This window comes from Grus americana, chromosome 5 (genome assembly GCF_028858705.1).
Source record: "Grus americana isolate bGruAme1 chromosome 5, bGruAme1.mat, whole genome shotgun sequence".
NCBI lineage: Eukaryota > Metazoa > Chordata > Aves > Gruiformes > Gruidae > Grus > Grus americana.
In genome coordinates, this window is record NC_072856.1 from 11,498,177 (window position 1) to 11,515,888 (window position 17,712).

General features: G+C 36.6%; 1 protein-coding gene across 3 annotated transcripts in view; it reads left to right on the forward strand.

The window, feature by feature from the left end:
• Positions 1-17,712, forward strand: part of GALNT18 (polypeptide N-acetylgalactosaminyltransferase 18) — a 336,920-nt gene that overhangs the window by 79,320 nt on the left and 239,888 nt on the right. The gene's annotated exons all lie outside the window — the stretch shown is intronic.

Consider the following 17,712-nt stretch of genomic DNA (forward strand, 5'->3'; position numbering starts at 1 on the left):
CATAACATTGAGGATAGGCTTAGCTACATTAAAAGCAATTGATTCTACTGGGAAATTTTCAGAATATAGTATATGCCATTGACTTTGAGCAATCTATAAAGTTTTCTTTTGAAAAAACATTAAATAATGGTCTTGCCATCTGTTTGGAACTTCATGATACTGACCCATGCTTCATCACCTTCTCAGTATTCAAGTAAACTTTGTGGCTAGTTTTGGTTTGTTCTTTTTCTGTCTAGAACTGCTTATGCAATGGTGAAAAGACAACATCTGTAAAGTTAAACATCCTGAAAGAAAGGGTGGCTTTCAGCAGCTCATGTTAAAATGACTTAACTTTAGCTGTTAAGCCACGTATCTGAAAATTCTTACTTTGTTGTAGGCTAAAAACATAAAGCAACCTGTCTCTGGATCTGAGACAGAGCCAATGCATAGTAATGGATCAATCTCTCCTGTATGCTCTGGTACTGCAGTGCTGAAGTAATCTAAATGTACGTGAATGCACGTGCATGCATATGCAAGTAACGAGACTCTGTGCTGTGGGTCTGTGGTGAGCACACATATGTTAACTGGAGCTACTGAAATCTTCCCCTGCACAACAAGAAATTTTCTCTTCACAGAGAGAAGTCCCTTAGCATTTTTTGCTTGTGTTATTATGGGACATCTCTGTATCATAGTGACTTCACAATATAGAAAAAAAGACAGTGTAATTTTTTTCGTGAACCTCAGATTCTTATTAACAGTCTTCTGGATTGTTTTGCCTGTGATACCTGTCAAAAATGAACTGCGGAGTGAAGGAGAGGGGGAAATCTTAAAATCAATATTGAGAGAAATCTAACTTGAGTGAAAACTAATTTGAGTGACATGTTCATTTTCCTACTTTTAAATAAGAAGGGTAAAGTTTCTGTTGCAAGTGAAGAAAACAGTTGAGCTATGCTGATTTGTCAGTTAGGGTCAGTTCTTTCTGTGTGCATAAAATTAGTTCAAAGAACAAAGAGCTGTATACTCTGTATCCTTTGGACCTGTTCCACATTGTACGCGGGCACTCAAAACACAAATATTCTTCATGGCAAACAAAAGTAAAAATGAGTGCTTTGTTGCCTGAATGTGTAGAATACAAAATAAAGCTAGGAGAAGTTACTTTTCATTTTGTTAAGTAACTTTGATTTAGTCATGTGCTTTTCCTGTTCTAATTCCTTGCAAGTTTTGTAAATCCTTGTTTGTTTGTTTGAGAGGGAGTAATAGGCACAGAAGGCATACTTCAGTGTCACAAAAGAAACATAGTACATGAAAAGGTACCTGAGTCATGGTTTCAATCTATGACACTATAGGCTTGATCTGAAAGGGCGTTCCATTAAAATAGGTTCTTGGTGTTTCTGAGCAATCTTGGGTTTAACAATATTGCAGTTCTCTGACAGACAATCCTATTAGTCTGAAGTAAGAAAACTTTCTATTTCCAGCTGCAACTAGGAGAGAAAAGCAGCAATGTTTACACCAGTGTACATGGATTTCACGTTTACTGTGGAAACTGCCCTCTGGGAAAGATAATGCTATAAAATGAAGACTTTTCTTGTAACCAGTGAAGGACAAACATGTAACTTTAGATTCCCAAATAGTACTTTCGCAGCTTAGTGATTGCAGAATCCCTTTCTTCATACTTGAGCTGTCAGCTAAATATGTTTGGAAAAAAAATTTTTTTCTTTAATAGATTCAATAAAATTTACTGTCCTTTAAGTTTGTTTATGAATGAACTCTGGTTCAGGATTAGAGAAAACTGTGTAAATATACACCCTCTAATTTACAGTCTTGCCAAATGTTTCATGTTCCAACCCAACCAGCTTCAACCAGTTAATGAAATTATTGGTCTCTGATGCAGATTCATTGTGTTAGCCTACTGGAAAGAAAGCAGTCTAGTGAAATGCTCAGTAAAGCCCAGCGGCAGTGATGCATGAATTAGTGGTGTTAAGCCTCCTTTAGCCTCCATCTGTATTCTCTTTCAGCTTTGCTAGATATTTATCTAGCAGGAAGAAAAGTGCAGGTTTTGTCAATGGCATCTAGCAAAATTTCAGTAGGGGTTCTAGATTTCTGCTGCCAGTGATGCAAGTTAAAAAGCGGCATTCATAGCAACTTCAGTAGTTCTTATATTTAATGAATGAAAGTAGAGAGATAATTGCAGTTGCAGAATTTGAGAGGTTTTCCCTGTTTTATTTATTTTTTATTTGTATCTACTTGGCATAGTAATTGCTATAGTTAGGTTTTATCTGATTTAGCTGCCTAACTGGAACTCATTAAAATGCCTAAAACATTGGGAGAATTCTTAGTGGTGGTGGTGGGGGAAGTGGACAAAGGGAAGGAGAGAGAGGAGCAGATCAATGATTTTAAGGATTTTGAAGGGAAGCTGAAACAGAAACTCTAAGAATAATTTCTTTGTCAATGCTAAAACTTTAGATGAGATTTTAGGTGTCAGAACTCTTCTCTATCAAGAATTACTTAACATTTAACAATACTAGTATATCATATATTAATCTTGTTTGGACTATCATTCCTATAATAAGTCAGTTACAGTCAAAGATTTATTTATGTAATAGGAAATAGTTGAATTCATGGTTTCTTACATATGTGAGGCTATCAAGCCTTCTATGATAGGTGATGGAAACTTTGTTGACATTAAATAAAGAAAAAGTGTTAAAAAAATAAAATTCTGACCCCCCAAAGATGCGCCCCTTTTGGTAACACAGTGTTTCTGTCTAAGTGGTGGCTGAGGCTGGATCATGAGTTGTTCTTAATGATGCTCTCAGAATAGTGTCCACAAATATATCAGAGTACTGGGTGATATAATTGGTCTGAAATACTATGATCTCTGCAACTCGGGATGTTTCTGCTGGTGTTCCTTCCACCCCTCCATGAAAGCTTACGAATTGGGGGGAGGGGGGGGAAATGTGTCCACTGGTTTAAAATCATTATGGTCCATTTAGGTTAACAAGGCTGTGTCAGCCTTAAGAATCATTGCTTAAGAATTTTATCTTCTCTCTCTGCTGTTCCATGATTTTTTTTAAACCTGTCCACCTATTGGCATTGATGGACAATACTAAACAACACATAAAAGGTTCTGTTTATACCAATATGATGGATTTGCCAAGAGCAATAGCAGTTGCAGTTAGTAGGGTTTTTCCAATGTGTCATGATTGCTGCCATAAAATAGTGTGCTTTCTCCTTCCCCCTTAAAAAAAAAAAAAAAATCCTTACCAACACCTGCCCTTCTTTTCCGCCACCCAATATAGTCAAAGCAAAACCCTTCTAGCTCTGTTCAAATAGGTATGCTCACTGGAGGATTCAAACAAATTTCAAGCAAACTTCACTGCTTTGTTGCTTTGAATATTCCAGTCTTGGCATAATGTGCACCTGCATGGTCCATAAGAGGATCTTTTCTTTCCTCTGATCTTGATGCCACCTCTCTAATTGTTGTGATTAGTGCTTCTTAATTGCTCTCCTTTTTATTAACAAAAGTGGGGGTTGTTTTTTCTTCCTTTCTTTAATCAGAATCGTGCCCTAGGAGTTCCTGATCTCTTCCTGTGAGCAGTCTTTATACCTCTATAAATACTTGGGGGTTTGCGCTGTTGCCTGTAGACCTCAGTAAAGCCTTTCTCTGTTGTAGGGATAAATTTTTTCCTCAGCACTTCTTGAGATAGGCCCATTTAACAAGGGTCTTGTGTATTTTCCTACTGCAGCATCAAACTTCAGTGCTTCCTAAATTCCCATCTAAAATCTGGAGAAGCTTTGCCCTCTTTTTTTTTTTTTTTCCTCCTTTTTTCTAGTTGTAAGCTCTGTCTTAAGGAAGTCTTATTCTTGTGCCCTGATGCCTGTATAATGCTCCTTCTCTAAGTCAGTAGCAGAAATTAAACTGAGCTGTTTGAGCCTTGGCTGCCTGAGGGAGATTTTGTTGATCAAAGCAGTAAGCAGGATCATTAATTTCTCTGTGAGGCAGTTCCATCATTAGGGAAGGACAGACCGACACACAGACCAGGGAGGGTTTTACTTTAGTTATCTGATCCAGATACCTTGCTTGGCAATCAAATAACAAGGAAGAGGTACAGGGGAACACCTACTGTCTAAGGTGACCCCTCCTGTGATTGTGAGTGGCTGTATTGTTATAAGAAAAGTGGTAATTCAGCTCCTTGTCCAATAAACAAAAAAAAGAAATAAACTTTATTTAACCTAATTAAACTCCAGCTGCCAAACAAGATGTACTCAACTTTGTAATGTTCTCCAACACACAAGCAGTGCAAGAACTTTTTATCCTATCTGATATGAAAGATATTCTATTTCTAGTTCATGAAGATGGATATGAATCATGTGGCATCTTATGTCTTGATTTAGTGTATCCATTAAAGATGTCTTAAAGGTTGGAAGTAAAAGTTTCAGTTATTTTCTAAAAGCTTAGGTTTTGAGATACAGGCAAGGAATGGAGTTTTTTTCTTTCTGTGGTGCTGATGTTTGGTTTTGTTTTTAAAAGTGTGATAGACTTCCTACAGTTCCAAAAAGTCATTAATATCCTACAGAGTTGTGAACCTACTCTTGGATTAGTCTCTTTCTAAACTAGTCCACAGATTCTTTCCTATTTATTGCAAACAAGTATGTCCTTTGACTGATTTCTTTTTATTTCATTGTAAGAATGCCAAGCAGTTTTAGAAGTAATACAGCGTAAATATACAGAATTAAAAGTACAACTTAATTGGAAAAAACTGTAAGTTAGCATGGCGGTAATCAAATAATGTTTGGATTTTTTTTTAATTAAAATGCCTTTTTCCAGAAAAAGGAATGCTTTCTGTGGAAAAGGTTGAAGGGGAAAAAAACCACCCCACACCTAGTTTTTAGGCAAAGGCTTTAAAATCAGATTTGAGACTAATGCTTTTTGTCTTTGTTGGAATTGTCCCAGGGAAGAAATTAATATTTGTCAATGAGCTATTAATTGTATTTGTGCTGCATGTTGTCATAAGTTAATGGCTTTAAAGAAACAATGTAGTTATTTTAGTTGTATTTGGGTCTTTTTTCTCATTTTTTCAAAAACTGATTTGAATAAATTAGTATCATCTTAACAGTAAACATTAATTAGTTTGAAATAATTTCTGCTTCCTGTTGTCTAAAGTAGTAATATTCTCTAGCTTTTGATCAACAAAGTGATATTTTGTCTCACTATGACAGTGCTAATGATAAAATTTTGATCTGTTAGCCAAAATGTAAGCTACTTCATTGTATATACCCACATGTCAGAGGAGGAAGAGGGTTCTTTCTTCCTTGCTGCTGGATTGATGTATGTTGCCTCATTTAAACAAAACAAAAATAATGAAGCAATGTTGGCATTGTAGAGATATTCCTGGGCTCTTTTACCAGACATAGAGAACTGGAAAACATGCTTTAATGAAGGAAGCTTGCGGCACTTTTACTCCTCCTTTTGTGTTTGTCACAGCTATTAAGTTGTTTTGCTTTAAGAAAAATAGCAAAAAAATAACAAGGAAAGCTATTTCCTATAATTCCTGATAACAAAAAAATAACAAGGAAAGGAAAAAAAAAAGTTTAGTCTAGGGAGGACTGGTTCACTTTTTCCAAAGTTTTCTGAGGGGCTTGGCATTTATGTTGCCCTTGAAGATTTAAGGACGTTTAACTTCTACATTCAGGCCTTGTAAAAAGGAACTTGCAACTGAGCTTTCAAGGTGGTAGAGGTATTATAGGATGATGTCAGTTTGACTTTTCTGGAAAATGCAAATAATCTAAGTTGCTAGCACCATAGAAAAAGTATTGCCTGTCTCACGAGTTCTTCTCTTTGCCACAAGTTGCCTTTAAAACATGTTACCAACAGATGCCCTATTACAAAACACTGAAGTCACCTTGTTGCTGTATGCTGAGTGTTTTAAATGCCATTTGATTATCAGAATGCATTTACAAGCATGAAAACAGATCTACTGAGAGAAATGGATAATGATGAACTTGTGTTCAGATTCTGAGTAGCAAACAGAAGGTCCTGCTTAACTAAAACCCCAATGATAACAACTCCCAAATGATGGCTACCTATTTTTCCTATCATCATAAATGGCAACTAGAGTTATTACTGCTCTTAACAGCTAGCAGTGTATTCTGCTGCCTGGCACCACTGAGTTCTGCAGATATTTTACAGAAATATTATTTGACTGATGAGTCATCCTCAGAGCACAGCATTTTAATGAAATAATGCTTGGCAAGCAATAGATAAATCTACGTTAAAACTGGTGGAAATTATTTGAGCTGGGGGAGAAATTACACTGAAACATGGTTGGGGTTTTTTCCCCAAGTCTTTTACAGCAGGAAGTAAAATAAATGAGTATCACCAGAAAATAAACAGCAGATTAGATGCTTCTCTTTAGTCCTTCTCTTTTGGTCCTTCCCTTGAGAGCAAAACCAAACAAAGCATATAGTTGTATCTTGTGTCACTGGTGAACACTTAATACTAAAAATAAAATTTTTATTGCACCTTGTTTTTTCCCTTTGCTTACAGGGTGAGTTGTTTTCCTATGTTTTCTCATAATCCTCCACCTCCTGGCTACCCTTTGTTCTTTACTTTCCACTGCAAGAGCTTAAAATGTATGGATTGTTTACCATGCAAATCAGTATCATGCAAATCTTCATTCTATATCGTCTTGTTCCTAAGGGAGTTCAGTTGAGAAGTCCAGATGTGGGAGAAGGGCTGTCATCAGTTAGGAAGTTACTAGTAGTGACACTTCACACTGTGTTTCCATGGCACTAGTGACCCACCAAGAACTGACACTAATTCTCAAAGTTGAAAACTCTACTTCTGAAGCATTTGCAGTGGAACCTTTCTAACACACTGGTAAAAGAACCAGAAGTTTGCTGAGGCAGGCCATGGGAGGGAAAGCATGAGCCTGTTGTAAATAACACTTAAGTCTTGAGCCAAATTTCTGTCACTAAAATAACTATATTATTTACAAGCTACAGAGAAGCACTCACTATCTGCTGCAAATTCCACTTTACAAATTGGGATCTATGGTCTATTGCACTGTATCAACACCTAGGTAGAAAAATCATCCAAGTTGTTTAGCCTCCATGAATTGTCCTCATCAGATTTTCTAGTGTGTTCAGTAGTTAACCCAAACTAAAAGGCTGATGGCAGGATTTGACTTTGTCTTCTTTTCTTCAGTAGGAGATGGAGCATTCTTGGCTCTAAACTGGGAATTGGTTTCTCCGTTTCCTATACAACTGACTTCAGAGTATCTTACAGCTATCTTGCCAGTTGGAAATGCAGCCTGCCAGCTTGGACACCTTGCAACCACTAGGGATTTGTCTAAATCATTAAGCAACAAATTGCATCCTATAACAATAACAAAAAAAAAAAATTAGAAGATCTTTTAATGAACGGGACATTAAATAAAGGAACTCAAATTGTTAGCTAATAGAGGCTTATATTCTTTTGTGATTTCTATAGATCTATGCTGATTTGTTTCAGCTGAAGTTCTTTGCCCTTCTTCCCATTGTGCTGAAAAAGGCTGTTGTGGTTAGCACTGTTTTATGGTTGAGGTGGACCTGAGTTCCTGCTGTGAAGATGGCATTAAACACAACAGCTCTGGCTTGTGTTCATTGCTGGTATAATGATGTCTACATCTCAACTTGAAGTTATGTTTAAGATTAGTGAAATTTGTGGTGTTTGTAGATGTCACACTACAGTTGTCTAAAGATATCTATCAGCTATACTATTCTAGTTGATTGTTGAAGATTTCAGCTCTTCAGGTCTGAATGTTTTTGGCAAGAAGCCAATGGAATGTAATCCTATACAGGAAACTGTCTAACAAAACCAACACCATAAAACCAGGCAGTTGAAAACACACAACTAAGAGATGCTAAGGAGGGAGAGACATGGTATGATTTAAACAGATTGCACCTTACTCTTAGATCCGTATTATCTTGTAGCTTTTTTGAAACTGTATAGGTTGGCAAACACAAGCAACAGCAGCCTTTAAAGTGTCTGGATGCCATTTCAGTGGCTGAAAAATAATACTTAGATATCCTCCAAGACTTCATAATAACTATTTGATGAGGTTGTTGGATTTCAAAAATTGTCGTTTAATTCATTAAAGCTGTGGCAACCAAAGGAACTGAACCAGTGTCTCTGTGTGGACTATTTTGAGGTAACTAAAAAAATAGAATTTTGAAAATTCCCTGAAACTTTGTGCCCCTTCCTGTTGTGGACCGATGCTTTCTGATCCCATATTCTGATTAGTACTACAAATCTAGTACATTAATTTATACTTCCGAATATCTTGTGCTCATGACATTTCCATAGTAAAGTCATTCTGCAGGTGACTTTATTCTTTAAACATGTGGTGTTTGGTATTTCAGAAACAGGAAGGATTCTAATAGTTGCTTGAGCTCTCACTTTCTGTTCTAGACCCCAGGAGCCAGTAATGTTTTTATGGAAGTTCTCTGTTGGGCAGAAAGGGATTTGGAGGGGACTGTTCCAGAATGTATGAAGCAAATACTATAATGAACAGGAAGGTAAACTGGGATGCCTACACAGGGAAATTCTTCTTCTGAAGATCTTGTAGTATTGCTAATTGGTGGTAACTTACTTTGACTGGATATACTGTGAGCTGGCATTAGCAGAGGCAAATAGAAATTCATGCCCTTTCCTGTGTTGAGCTTTATAAAAGGAGGTGATTTTATAAAACAAAATTATTTTTCTTAGTGTGCAGGCTACAAGACCAACAAAAGCATAGTTTGATGTTTTTCTGACATCCGGTATGAGTTTGGCAATGAACAAAACGGTAGCCGTAATGACAATGTGAGTCCTGTTTAGTTCTGAACTTGATTAGAGGAGACAATGCAAGGAAGGGTGAAACCACTTGAGCACATTACAAAATAAAACAAAAAAGAAATTATGTTCTCACTTGCAGTCCTCCAGTCAAAAAAGCCTGGGCGTCTTTGTAATCCTGTCATGTGATCATTAGAGAAAAAGTTGTGGGTTAGTGAACTGCTGGGTGCCTGTTACAAAATACGTTTTGTAGCTTTTTATTTGGCCTAAAGAAGCTGTGGAGTGTGTTGTGTGTATTGTGCTGATAAAAAATTCAAGCTGTAAATTAAGCTGTAAATAATGTTATAACCGAAGCCTGGAATTGACTGTATCTGAAGGCAGCTTCCAGACTGGAAATTTTCCAAATTATGTAACAGCATTTTATTTCTACCTGTTGTACCATCAACCCACAGAAGTACAACGAAGCAACGTTCTCCCTTGCTTCAAATAATTCACAATTACCTCAAGTTGTCATCCAGAGTTTTTGCACAGTTACGGCAATATTTCCAGCCTCATAACTTTTCCCTCTAAAATCCTCATGCTGGCTGTTTTCATTCCCAGCTCTTCATGCTTACACCTTCAGTGGCCCAGTCCTTTTAATCTAAGCAAAATGTCCGTTAAACTGGTGCTCCATTTCCTCATGTTACAAGTACCAAAGTATTTTCCTTGGCTTTTTTCTTTTTGACCAACTTAGAATTCTTTAGGCTCAAAGAGATACAGTAAGTCTCCATAAAAGTTAATGCTACTTTATGCTTCAAGCTTGCTTTGATTTGTTAAATCCCTTTGCTAGTGCCCAATTGGTTTTGATTGTCTCAGTAACTGAGAATTGTTGATTTATATGGACCATTCAGAGATTTAGTCAAGTCTAGGTTCCCTCAGGCCTTTATTTATACAAATAACTCTCATTTATGCTGTGTTTTGCATTTTTGAAACCAATGTCTGATGGCGCTGGGGTCATTGTTTTGATGTAAGATCTCCAAATTGCATTGGAGACTTCAGGAAGCTTTTCAGTAGGTAGCTACTTCAGCTGGTGTTCAAAGGCTGTTCCTTTGGCATATCAGGGCTGTCTGCTGCTAATTGTGCCAGGTATGATGTAGAATGGAAGAGCTGACTTTTCAGGAAGACAGACACTTAATTTTTAGAAGCAAATGCTAAGATTTTGATGGTCTAGGCCTGATTCAAGTAACTATTCAGATCTATTGAATCTGAATAGTTGGCATTCATAAATTATTCATGCTTGATCTTGATGCTTGAAACATGAACTTATTTGTGGTTCATCTCAACATGTTGAAGGATGTTTGCAACCTGTGTTGAACTTCTTAATGTCTGCCTTGTGTCAAACACTGAGATCTTTTAATTTGTGGCTCCACAAATGCGTGACAGAAAAAATATTTGCTGTCTATTCCAAGAGCAATGCAAGTTTTAATTAATGGTATTTTTAAGTGCTTTTTAGAGCCACAGATTCTGAAAATGTAAACTAGGAACTTTTATCTTTAATTGGTGCAAACATACTGAAGCCAATGGTTATATGGAAGCCTATTGCATTTATAATCTAATCATAAATCCTTTTCTGACCTTCTTCTGAAAGATGCAACTGATACAAGCCTACCCCAGGATGATGGGTTGAGATAAGGAACTCCATTAAAAATGAACTTTATTGCCACGTCGTAACTCAGTATTTCCACACTTTTGAACAGTTCTGAGATGGAAGGGAGCTTGATTTGTTGTGCTGAAAACGACAGAGCATATGTATTCCACTGAACAAAATGCAAGGAATGTGATTGTTGCATATCAAAAGAGTATGCGCATATGACTCAAATGTATACCATCTGGAATACTGTTATCTAGTAAGGAAGGAACCTGGTTGGAACTGCATGTGAGATTCATAAAACGTTTTTCTGAGTACCAAACTTCCCCTTATTAAAAAAAACTGGGGGGGGGCTAGAAGTTGTCTGAAGTTTATTCTTTGAAATATTCTTTTCAGCAGTTCTAAAATCAGGAGTGCTATTATATGAAGGACTAAAGACATATATAAATTTCTGAATCATTCTGGGTGAGCTGTACTGGCTATTGAAATAACTCTTGGCTCTAATCCATTACTTCCTCTGTGGGCTTCCTTTTGGGTTACTTAGATAACTTTTGTAAGTCTTTTTTTTTTTTTTTTTTTTTAAAGAAAAGTCTTTTGGAAATGTTAATACATTGATTAATTTTGTTAGATATTCTTGCAGCATAGACCAGTGTGATATTCCAGGCCAAATCAAATAAAAACTTCCATCTCTTCTCATACTGTGAGAGTTGTTGTTATACCAAGCTGGACCGCAAGTTTTGTTGTTATGGACTCAATTTTGCTTAAAAGTGGCACGAGGGCTTGTTTGTTTGTTTGTTTCAGTGTTGTTGTGTTTTTTATGCAGTGAATGGATCAGAGAATAGTTCACTCCTGGACATAATCAAATCTTTTAAAAAACACAAACAAACAAAATCACACCCAAACCTGAAGACTTTTTCATCTACCTAAAAAAAAGAATGAATTAGTAACATACTTTAGGTACTTTAATGTAAATTGTTGGTTTGTTTAATCTGTGGCTGCAGTGCCTGATGAAAGTCCATTCTCTCTCATCTCCATTTTGAATTTTCAGACACTTCTGAGGTTCTACCCCTTAACTCTGTAGAGTTTTTTATTACCTGTCTTTACTCTGATATAATGCTCTTGAATGCCTGTGTCCTTTCCTCCAAAATAAAATGAAGTTCCAAACCACCAGGAAGAAAAACTTCCTTATAAGAAGCCTAAAAATTGGCAATACTACATTTCCTCCTATTCCTGCAAGACAGAAGATGATTATTTCTTCTAAATTCTATCTAGATAAGTAGTTCTCTTAGGAGCAATTGAAGGAAGTCACTTTCCACCTATTTGAATTTTTTTGAAACATCAGAAAAAATGTGGACAATGTGATACAGCTGATGCTGGATTTAATTGATACTTGGGCTGCAAAGCCTTCCTAGGAGTTTGCTCTCCAAAGGCTCTTGATACGCATTATGCATAAGAAGCTTCATTCACGCATTAAAAACTGATTAAGACAGAAAGAACAAAGAATAGGAAGAAATAGTTAGTTTCCAAAATGAGGACAGTCATGAGTGGGGGAGGTTGGGATCTGCGTTGTTCAGCATATGTAGACATGATCAGAAAGCATGTAAATAGTGAGGATGCCATATTCACTGTAGTAATTTCTAAAGCTAACTGCAGAAAATTGGAGAAGCCATGACCCTGAATTACAAGTTGATGAAATAGCAAAATGTGAGGTGGCCTACACTTAGAACAACTGACAAAACTACATCTAGTTTACTACCGGGCTTTATATTTATGTAACTGAGGAGGAGATCTTTGTGACTAGTTTGCTGAGGTTAACTTGAGGCTTGGTGACAGTTGAGAAAGCTAACAGTGTTAGGAGTTATGAAGGAAGGAACTGAGAACAAGATGGAAAGTATGTGAAATGCATCAATCGGCACTGCCATGTCATCCCATCTCAAAAAGAAAAAAAAACAACCCATGAAAGTAGCAAAGGACAAAAAGTAATTGAAGTATGGTGTTCCTGTCATGTGAGAAGGGGCTGCATGTGAGAAGGGACCCAGATTGGCCAAGAGCCATCTAAGAAGGAATATGATAGGCCTATACAATCACAGATGGAAAGATGACTGCGAAGTGATTGTTCATGTTTCCTTGGGATATGAGAAAGTACAGGTTCAAAAAGGGATTAATTTGTGAATTTGTAATTGCTTACATAGCTACTGTAAGCAATTGCTTGGTTGCAACCTCTGACACAGAAAGTCTTTAAGTCATTAAATGTGTTGAGGCTTTGCTAGGCTAGGTCTGGCACAAGGACTGTTCTTGTCCCTAAATGTTCAGAGCTAGACAGTACTTGGAAATAGGATATTCAGCTACATCAGTTTTTTGGTTGGCATAATACAATGCTTTGTATTATTATAGTTAAAGATAGAAAAAACAGCACTGAGAACTGGATTGAGAAGGCCAGGAATTTTCAGTATCACAAATGATTTCATGTTTACTAATTCTTTGCTTTTGAACATAAAAAAAATTCAGAGATTGAGTGGGCCACAATCTCTGGAAATCTGTTTCAAATGTATCTCAGGTTTAACACCCAAATATGAAGATACTTGAAGTTGCTTACGGACAGGCTTGTCATTGGGGGTAGACGCATGACAACTTTGAAAAGAACAGTCTATAATGCTTCTTTGAGTGACTGTAGACGTGCCACTTGCAAAGGACTGTATGTTGCATCTTTTACTCATACTGGTGAATTTCTGGTCACGCATGATTCACTTGAGATGGATTAACTGAGAGTTTTGTGGCAAATAAATAGTGCAGTGTAATGCTGCCAGAAAAAATAAATCACACTAGTGCATAGAAGTAACTAATAAAACAGCATAGGAGAGATCAATTAAGTATAAAGTGATTTTAGATGTTTTGGATGGAAAAACATCTTGGAAGGACAAATGGACAAGATAAATCTGGCAAATGCTGAGAATGGAAAATACTCTCTGGAAACAAAAAAATACAGACATAAATTTTATAGTAACTGTATAAAGGGGATGGCAAATGTCTTCTAAGGCATCAATCTGGTGATGAAGGAGAAGACAACATGGACCCTGTGCCCCTATCTCTTGTAGTTTGCTTTTGTACATAAGTTTCCATTAGATGTTTTAGTGTCCCTGCTAGCTCTGGTTCCCTTTGCATGAGGTGTTTTCTCATTGCTTTATGAGCAGCGAGAGCTCAATCCAGGAGACAAGATACAGTTCAGTTTTCAACTTGAAAAAGTACATGCTCACTTTCTTGTTTCTGTATCTTCTGTATTGCTTCATTTCTTCCTTTCAGTGCTAGGTGAATGATTTTGAAATGATGCTTCATGGGTGTTAGTTATCCAAATGCCATTGAATGTTTGTGAGTAGGGCACCACATTACCTTTCCTCATTAGGAGACTCCAGTATGGGGATATGGGACTGAATTTCACTGTAGCTGATGCTTTGCTGAGTAGTCTTTGCCAAGCAGTAAAAAATGAGGAGTTCTGCACAACCTAAATAAACTGATGATTCATAAAAATGTTACAAAGGGTGATGTGTAACAGAACTAGTATAAACTTAAAAGTGGCTATTTTTAAATGAGGGAGGGGAAAGATGATGGGGAATAACAGGAAAGGAAGAGAGCAGATACGGACCCAAAGAAGGCAAGACAGAGAGTAAGAGGAGTGGGGAAGAGAGAAAATGCCAGAAGAATAAAGATCATGATAATGTATCCCAGCATAACAAGGAGAAAGCAATTTTTATTTTCTTTTGTCTTCCTCCACTCTGCTTTTCATCCATTCAGCTTTTTATCCTGTGGTGGTTTTTTTGCATTCAGTTCATGTTCATTATCTACAACATCCATATGACAAATCCCTTGCTTCAAAACCCAGCTCCAGAATATGCAAAGGCATCTCTGTAATACCTGCGTATGTTGTCTTATGATTTAATAAAAGTTTTAAGATGGGTTGAAATTTAGAGAGAGAGATGACTAGGGACAATAGATACCAAAGATCATCAGATCATTTCCCTGAGAACTGAACTCATGACCTTTACCTTCAAAATACAGAAAGCTACCTCTTTTGGGGAGCTAAAAAAACCAGCTTCATAACTTGAACTGTTGGGAAGAGCTCATGTGCAGAAGGGATAATCTCTGCTCAAGAGATGGATAGTTTTTGATTCATGTGTGCAGACCCAGACATCATAGCTTCAAAAAAATTACCTACTTGGGATAATTCAGACTCTTCTACACGGATTTGGTCATCTCTCTCCACAATGTAAAAATGCAGTCTTGCTTCTAGAGTGCCTTTGGATTTTTTTATCATCTTTCCAAACAGAAGATTTGATCATTGTGCGGGAGAGGGAAGGAATATTAGAAGAAAATCTGCTCAGACTAGGTAATAATGAAGATTCTGTCTCCACAAACTAATAGAATTTTAGCTAAGAATCTGAATAGAATACAATCAAAATAATGTTAAAAAGTTAAACTTTTCCATTCATTTCTAACAAGGTGTAAGAAACCTGTTCGTATAAAATGGGGTGTAAATACTGTTGGTTCTGATGTTTCCCTACTGCTTTCTTCAAGGACTCTCCCCCTCTTACTACTAAGAGTGTTTTAGTCCGCATCAAAATGCACCAATAAAAATGTAGTTCTTGAATATATCTTTCTTTCCATCATTTCCCTTCCCTGAACTGTAATGATAGGTAAGAAATACTAATTGAATTACTTTCCTTACAGAACACTTTAATGTGAGATAAGCGGCAGTTGTATTTTCTAGGTTATGAGGTTAATATTTCCTCAGCAATGGTTGAAATAGTGTCTTATTACAGTGGTGTAGTTGGGGGCAATTCATATTGAAGCCTGTGATACATACAAATTTTAAGAAATTATTTTTTCCATTATCTAGAGAGAAACAGAAGTGAAATAATTTGCATAGCATGACATAGCAGATCAGTATCAGGACAAGGATAAAATCAGACACCTTAGTTTAATGACCTGCACAATAGATTGTACTGCCTCAAGCTTAAACACCTTAAGTAGAACTTTCAAAAACACCACTGTGATTTAAGAGAACAAATTTCATAGACCTTGTGCTCCCCCATAATTTAAATGTTCAAAAAAAGAACCAAATGGTTTTTATCACCTAATTTTCTCCCTGACTATAATATGAGGCTGGCAGCATTTATATTCTCCTATTGTTCCTTTCCTGTTTTTGTTCCAATTAAATTATAAAAGCAGACTGCTTATGTATTTGTATATTACCTTGCACAAAGGGGTCTCATCTGAATTGTAATACTATACAATGAATCAAAATGACAAAACCAACCAATTTCTAATCGGCATACAGTTGGAGACCTCCAATTTTGTATAAACTTGTAAAAGAAGACTTCTAAAGAGACTGGTCCAGAATATTATTACCAGAGACAGGAAAGCAAGTGTATTTTTCATGTATTAAAGTATCTGGAGGTTTTGCTATGAAGTCAAACAGAGTTTTAACACTAGCTTCAGTGAAATCAGGGCTCAAATGAGGAGACAGGGAATTACTGTTCTGCTGTTGAGGAGTGCAGCATTGATAGTAGGAGAATGTAGTTACAAATGAAACTATATTTTAAACGTGATCAGAAAACTGTTGGGAGCAAAGGACTAATGAACTATTAATAGTTACTGTAATAAAAGGTTAATCAATTATGTGCTGTTATAAGCAACCCATTAGGCCTGTGAGACATATTAGCTGTCTTTTTTCAAACCTTTATGTCACTTACCAATGTGCTGACAGTCATTAGTAACCAGTACTGTTCATATTTTTTATAAAAGCAATTAGTTGTTTGTTAATATTTTATAAACTTCCATGGAAAATATAACTTCTTATTAGTTATTACTCATCCCTTATCTGGATTGATTTCAGTAAGTTTTGCTTTAAATTGAGAAGTCCAAGGCTAAGTCCTGGATTCTGCCTAGATTGCCAGGGCTGAAGAATGTGTATTTTGTGGCTGCAGGCAGAGTTTACAAAGATTAAAGCAAGTCTAGATAACACTGTTATTAAAGACTTCAGCGATACGCACTTACTGCTGTCAGTTGCTACCAGATGCGATGCTGTAACACTGAAGTACAAAGATAGGAAATGGGGAAATAAATGATGCTGTAGACAAATGTTCATTGCAGACCAAGCAGGATAATTGACTTATGTGAGGGAGCTGTACTAGTATATTCTGTCAGTATTTTGGCTTTTATAAAGCTTGAAATTGTTCATTGATTGGTTTGTCTAGCAAACTTTCCTGAATTACTAAAGATATTCTTTTCTTAAAATGTAAATGTGTATTCTTTTTCACCTTGAGTTATATTTTCTAATTTCCAAACGAGTTCTGTTGGGCTAGCCTCCTTTAGTGTATCACTGGGGAAGTACTTGGCTGAAATTTCAGTTATTTTTCAGAGAGGGTTAGAAGACTGAAGAGGCAGTTTGTTTTTTGAGCTTCACTGGCAGAGTTAACTGCAGCTTCTGTTGGTGCTGGTTTTGTATGTGTTTGAGTATCCATAGTTTTTACTGTTTCTATGGAGTACCAATTGGTCGAAAGGAAGAAGTCATTCTGCCTTTTGGCAGGACAGTTGCCTGCCTTCCCTCTTGAATACTGTGTCTTGCTTACAATTAATTTAAAAAATAACAACCCCAAACCCCAAGAAAAGTCATCTACTTCTATTAAAATATTGAAATGTACATTCAAGATATTGCAGGGTTTGAACACTCACAGAGCTTCAGAGTAGTAAGTCCTGGTATCTGCTGTGCAAACAGGATAACACTAGTGTAATGATCATTTGTGGAGGGTGACTAATAAAGCAGAATAAATTTATATTTACCACATATGTAAAACTACACTATGATCCACAGCATTTGTTACTTCTTGCTTTCACTGGATAATAAGCACTTAAGATAATTTAGTGTATTAATTAACAGGTGCCTCACTGTTCCTACTACTGGTCATGCTAATGTTGCATTTCTGTTTTGAGACTATCAGAAGAAAATGATCTCATTTAGTATGAAAGTTTCTATCTAACAGGAATGGAAGAGATTAATCTGTTGTGTAGCTTCTCTCAAATCAGCATGATTTCATATTGAGAGGAATTTGCCTTCTTAGTGTATTTCGGGAAGTGTATGTAAAATGTGAGGTGAAGATATGCTGGGCTAAATTGTGAGTTGCTGATACGGTCCCTGATACTGAGGCTAATACTGAAGTATTCCCGTGGAAGTGGGGAGGCGGTGGATGGATACTGGGGATTGCTGGTGCGGATGCAAGCAACAATTAGCTATTACTAA